The sequence below is a fragment of the Otolemur garnettii genome, unplaced genomic scaffold (genome assembly GCF_000181295.1).
Source record: "Otolemur garnettii isolate 467f Iridium unplaced genomic scaffold, OtoGar3 scaffold00178, whole genome shotgun sequence".
In the NCBI taxonomy this organism is placed as follows: domain Eukaryota; kingdom Metazoa; phylum Chordata; class Mammalia; order Primates; family Galagidae; genus Otolemur; species Otolemur garnettii.
The window spans coordinates 3252155-3258769 of record NW_003852573.1 but is presented as its reverse complement, the minus strand read 5'-3'; the positions used below and the strand labels follow the sequence as shown (position 1 = coordinate 3258769).

At 41.9% G+C, this 6615-nt stretch overlaps 1 pseudogene; it reads right to left on the bottom strand.

The window, feature by feature from the left end:
* Positions 1-217: 217 nt before the first annotated feature.
* Positions 218-556, bottom strand: LOC111728671 (annotated as a pseudogene).
* Between the last annotated feature and the right edge of the window lie 6059 nt (positions 557-6615).

Here is a 6615-nt window from a genome sequence, read left to right as displayed (position 1 = left end):
AAAAAAAAAAAAAAAATTTTTTTTTTAAATTTCCCCAACAAACATTTTTGAGACAGAGCCTCACGCTGTTGCCCTGGGTAGATCATTGTTGCCAGACTAATAAGTTGGTCTGCCTGTCACCAAGCCAATGAATGGAGAAGCAGACGAGAGATCAGCAGTTTCACTTTATTGTACAGAAAAGTCAATAATTCTGGAGAGCAGTGAATATATTTCTTTCTTTTTTTTTTTTTACATAAATTAACCCATTTATTAGTGGCTTATGTTGTCTGAAAAGGTACAGCTCCTATTGGTCTTTCAGTTCCTTCAGTCTTCTAATCGCAGACTTTACTGTAACAGCAGAAGTGGTGCTGTAGGTCCAGGCACCACCAGCTACTGTTTTCATGCAGGAACCACAGATCCCCACCGCTCATCTCTTCATCTTGGTTTTGCCACAGAAGGAGCAAGTGTACTTGGCGTGCTGGCTGATTTCAATCTTCTTCACCATTTTCTGGAGGGAGGCACCATAGCGGGTTCCGTATTTACTGACGATCCCGACCTTCTTCGTACGTTTAGCCATGTCGCCACAAATCGTCCCAAGCCCAAAGAGCAATATATTTCTTCAAAGACCTGCTCTGCTGTCCTGTTTCCCTTTGTTATTTTTATACTCTCACGGTAAAAGTAAGATGTTATTAATCATCATAGTCTATGTTAAACAGATTCCCCTTCATAGGTTACAAGATTACACAATATCCCCCATCTTAAAGTGGTTTTATCTTCAAAGCATTCCTACTCTAGACTAAATTTGTAGTTAGTGGCTACTTTACTAAGTGCATTACTCAGTGCACTTCCTGCATTGGGTCCTTGGCACTAGGGTCCTTGGAGTGTCCAGTTTCCTAACTTTATGACAGAAGGCCTTGGATATGAATAAACAACTCTAGATGGTGGCACATGGGCCCATCTGGTCCTGCCAGGGCCTGTGCAGTAGCACCCTGCATGTAATGGCTATTTTAGATAACAGTGACCACCATTACAGTGGCATCATCATAGCTCACAGCAACCTCAAACTCCTGGGCTCAAGTGATCCTTCTGCCTCAATCTCCCAAGTAGCTGGGTCTACTGGCTGTACCACAGGGCCCAGTTAGTTTTTTCTATTTTTAGTAGAGATGAGTCTTGCTCTTGCTCAGGCTGGTCGGAACCCATGAGCTCAAGCAATCCATCCACCTCAGGCTCCTAGAATGCTAGGATTACAGGTGTGAGCCACCATAGCTGGTCCTACTGTTTGGAGATCACAGAGATCATGTCTTCTCTACATCCTCAGCAAGAGAGACTGGGTTGGGAATCCCCTGGGTAACCTGGACAGCCCATCAGCTCCTAATTTTACCAGCTGGCACCCATCCTCCTCAGAAGGTTTTTTTTGCATATGACAGAACTCTGTATAAGACTCTCTTGCCACCTACCTAGAGTATACTACCAAGCGGGGAAAGACATCAGATCTAAAGACAGGATAGCTGGGTTTGAATCCTGACTTAAGTACTACTCACTAGTTATGTGACCTTGGGTAAGTTACTTAGCTAATAGGATTATAGGATTATGTTTTGTAGGATTGTTATGAAGATTAAATGATTCACCCATACCTGGCATGGTAGGCATTCTCAGTTACAGGTAGTAAGGTGATCTGGTATAGCAGTTAAGGATTCAGGCTTTGGAACCAAAGGTCTTGGGTTCAAGTTGTAGCTCTTTCACTTACTAGTGTATGACCTTGGACTAGTTATTCTGTGTGTGTATATGTGTGTGTGCATATACAACTGTACAATGAGAACAATATTCTTTGCGAGATTGTTGTGAGAAATGACTCATAAATATAAAGCATTTAAATGGCCTAATATCTGATCTATACTCTATACTAGTACTCTATAAATTTTACCCATACCCATTATTATCAACTCATATCTTTGTGTTTCTCATAGTCATATTCCCTTAGATTTGACTCCATCTTGTCTATTTAACCCTGCTTGAATCCTCTTGGAGTTACTCCAAGATCTTTCTGATTAAACTGATGATTGTAGGGCCCATCCCTGGAGGGTGCTGTCAGGGCTGCCCCTGAAGGGCAGCACATAAGGGTGTGTTCAACTACTCTTCATCTAATAAGAGACAGATTTCTTAGAGTGGAAGGTGATCAACAGTTGAATAGACCACCATACAGAGAGCCATTAGATGATCATCTATGGCAGACAGATATATTGTAGATATGATTCCTGTTCTATAAAAAAATTACCTATGTGAGATCTAAGATTTCTTTCTTTCTTTTTCTTTGTCTTTTTTTTTTTTTTTTTGAGACAGTCTCACTCTGTAACTCTGGGTAGAGTGCCATGGCATCATAGCTCACAGCAACCTCAAACTCTTGGGCTCAAGTGATCCTCTTGCCTAAGCCTCCCAAGTAGCTGGGACTACAGGCGCCCACTACAATGCCCAGCTAGTTTTTCTATTTTTTCAAGAATGAGTTCTCACTCTTGCTCAGACTGGTCTCAACTCCTGAGCTCAAGGGATCCTCCTGTCTCAGCCTCCCAGAGTGCTAGGCGTGAGCCACCGCACTGGGCCCTAAGATTTCTTATGATTTCGAGTTGCTGTGATTTATGAAAAACATATAAGGTATTTCTAATGAAAGGATTAAATTCCTAGACCTATTTCAGGAAAGTTCCATAGAGTAAAGAATGGAGTATAGAAATGGAGAATGCTCAGCCATATTTCTTTGTAGTGCTACGCCATTCTAATTCCTTAACCTTGCCTTTTATCTCTCCTTCTCTCTCTCCTTCAGTGGTGGGTACTTATTAACCAGTATAGGGATGAGTCATACTTTTTATCATGTTTGGATGTGTAACATAACATGAACCTTAGTCTCTGTCAGAGAGGACGTTACAGGGAGCATCACTTGGCTAGGAGTCAAGATGCGTTTGAGCTACCTTACGGGTGTGGGATGCCAGATTGGAAAGATTTGAATACGTAATTGGTTGGTGATATGAGATCTGAACATCATCCAGGTCTCAAGGTCCAAGATGCTAGTAGGAGTGATGTGGCTGTTTCTGAGCAAAGGTTTCCTACAGTTTAAGAGGTTCGGAGATTAAGATGAAAACTAAAACAATTCTGTCGGGTTCTGATCCATGGTATTCCCAGGGAAGGTGGGGAGACTGGGGCAACCTTGCCTGCAGTTGCACCCAGTAGCACCAGGCTCTGGCCACCCGAGTAGCAGAGGCTATGTTGCTGCTCTACCGGTGGGAAGACCAAGGTGGGAGTAGAGGAGTAGAAAAGACTAGAGTTCAGAATCCTCCTGGGTATACTTCTTTCCCCCATTGAGATGTTTTATTTGTATGTATTTATGTTATTTCTACAAAAGAAGTCTCAGGACTTTTTCTCCTGGGTTTTCATCTTGCTTCCTGTTGATCCTGCCAGTTGAGGTCATCAGTACAATGATGACAAACTGATGGAATGGGAGCAGATTATTCTCCCATTTTTCTAAATCTCTGAGCTACACATCAAGACTGGGAGCACCTCCCAAGCTTACTTTGGAAATGTGTTTCCTGAGGAGGAGAGGGAAGACTGAAAGTGATCACTCCACACTTGTTTAACCTGCCCGTCAGGTTCACAGTTTTCCCAGCTTTCTGTGATCATTGGTGACTTTGAAATTGCCAATGTAACCAAGTCTTATCATCACAGTTAGAAACTAAACAGTGACTTTGGAACGTGGCCTAATACCTCAACTGCCTGCAACAGCCCCAAGAATTTGCTGATGCAGATTCTGCCTTTCCTGTCTGGCTTAAAATTTGCCTGCTGAGTCATTTAAGTATAACGAACGTCAAATCATAACTAAGTTGCCCCTGTCATATCTTATTCTTTCTCCTTTTTGCATAAGTTAATTGATCAGATTAGCTAGTTAATAAGTTGGCCTTAAAGGTAATGGATTCAGAATGACAAATTAAAAAGAGGAAGCAAGATAACCTGAGATTTCCATTCACAGTCCCCAGCCATTGTCATTTGATTTTTTATTTTATTTGTTTTTTTTAATGTTGAGGGAGACTGTTGTGCTCGAGAAGATTAAAAAAAAAAATTGTTACATGTGTTTAAATCACCATTTAAAGTTGTTACTTTCCATGGGCTTGGCACCATGGGCTCAGCAGCTAGGGCACCAGCCACATACATCAGAGCTGGCAGGATCGAATCCAGCCGGGACCTGCCAAACAACAATAACAACTACAACCAAACAATAGCTGGGCGATGTGGCAGGCACCTGTAGTTCCAGCTACTTGGGAGGCTGAGGCAAGAGAATCGCTTAAGCCCAAAGAATTAGAGGTTGCTGTGAGCTGTGACGCCATGGTACTCTACCAAGGGCGACATAGTGAGACTCTGTCTCAAAAAAATAAAATAAAAAAATGGAAAGTTATTACTTTCACACCCTTTATTGTCGCAAGCTTATTAGCTTAATATATAAATTTTGTTATTTTATTAACTATAAATCTTTTTTATTTAAAAAATTTTCATTTAAAATCATTTGTTACTTGATTAACATCAGATTAAATCTAAAAATACCAAATTCTTCTAACATTTTAATACAATTAAGTTTAAATTCATAGGTTTATATTACCCTAGTCATTCTGAACACAACATGAGATCTACATCAAGAAGACTTACAGGCAGTGTGTGTTGGAACCAGCTTGCATAGGCTGTAGAAAGCTGATTGAGAACATCTCTACCCAACTTCAACCTCAGTGACATCACTGAAAGTAACAGGAAATTGACGGGAATATTTATACAATGGAAATTGGCAAATGCTACGTGTGTCAATACAGCGCTGCTTACATCTAACAAAGCAAATCATCCAAAGCACTTAAAACAGTACTCACAAACTCAGTAAATCAAAACTTTTGATGAAAACAGATTTTCTTTCTCTTTCTTTTTAGGAATGGGGTCTTGCTCTGTCACTCTGTAGTAGAGTGTAGTGGCACGATCATTGCTCACACTGCAGCCTCAATCTTCTAGGCTCCAGAGATCCTCCTGCCTCAGCTTCTCAAGTAGCTAGGACTGTAGGTGTGTGCCACCATCCTGGCTAATTTTTCTGTTTTTCCTAGAGACAGAGGTCTTGCTATCTTGCCCAGCCTAGTCTCAAACTCCTGGACTCAAGCAATCCTCCTGCCTTGATTCTCTACCCTGATTCTCCTACCTTGACCCCCCACCTTGGCTTATAAAATGCTGCAATTGTGAACACACCCCAAGGGCCGTTGAGACTGTAACACTTGGTTTTCTAAAGGTAAATCATTTTATTTCCAATATGTTTTTAGCTTGTTCTGCCTTACTTTTATTTAATTAATTAATTTATTTTTCGAGTCTCATTCGGTCACCCTGGGTAGAGTGCTCTGGCATCATAGCTCAGTATAACCTCAAATTGTTGGGCTCAAGAGTTCCCCTTGCCTCAGCCACCCTGAGTAGCTGGGACAGGTACCTGCCACAATGCCCAGCTCGCTTGTTCTGTCTTAAAAGTTTTGCTTGGTCTGATGGTAGCGAAAGCATGCTGGAGCTTTAAATAGAGGGATCTTGGGTGGTCAGACAAATAATTTTTATTTTTTTGAGACAGAGTCTCATTCTGTCACCTTTGGTAGCATGCAATGGCATCATAGCTCACAGCAACCTCAAACTCTTGGGCTCAAGTGATCCTCTTGCCTCTGGAGTAACTGGAACTACAGGCACCTGCCACAACACCCAGCTATTATTATTATTTTTTTATTATTTTCATTTTTTAGAGACGAGGTCTCGCTCTTGCTCAGGCTGGTCTCTAACTCCTGAGCTCAAGCAATCCACCTGCCTTGGCCAGATACTTTCTGTTGACACACCCCTTCTGAGCAGAGAGAAAAACCAGGATGAAATAAAGAGTACATGCCACATTAAAGTATGCACAGCTTATTGATAGACAGAAAACATCTCTGCAAAAGTTAAGACAAAACTTAACAGTAGAGGGGTGGCTAAAATGGCTCACTAGTCCTTACTTAAATTTTTACTTCTTATATACCCAAAGCTACCCCTTTTCCAATGTGGTATTCTTTCTTAATTTCCATAGTTCAAAGCAAAGATCACATTAATCCTTAGCATAACTCAGTGACCTCTTATAACATTCCACTTCAAAAGCTAATATCCAGGGCCAGGCCCGGTGACTCACGCCTGTGATCTTACCACTCTGGGAGGCCAAAGCAGGTGGATTCCCTGAGCTAACATGTTCGAGAGCAGCCTGAGTATCTCTAAAAATAGCTGGGCCTTGTGGTGGTGCCTGTAGTCCCAGCTGCTTGGGAGGCTGAGGCAAGAGGATCACTTGAGCCCAAGAGTTTGAGACTGCTGTGAGCTATGATGCCATGGCACTCTACCAAAGGTGACAAAGTGAGACTCTGTTTCAAAAAGAAAAAAAAAAAGTTAATCTCCAAAATCAATCCCCCTAAACTACTCAGGATAGGCATCTTTAGGGTGGAAGCTAAATTTACAAAACAGTTAAGAATGGGAGACAGGGCTCGGCACCTATAGCTCAACGGGCTAAGGCGCCAGCCACGTACACCTAAGGTGGCGGGTTCGAATCCCCAGCCCGGACCCGCCAAACAACAA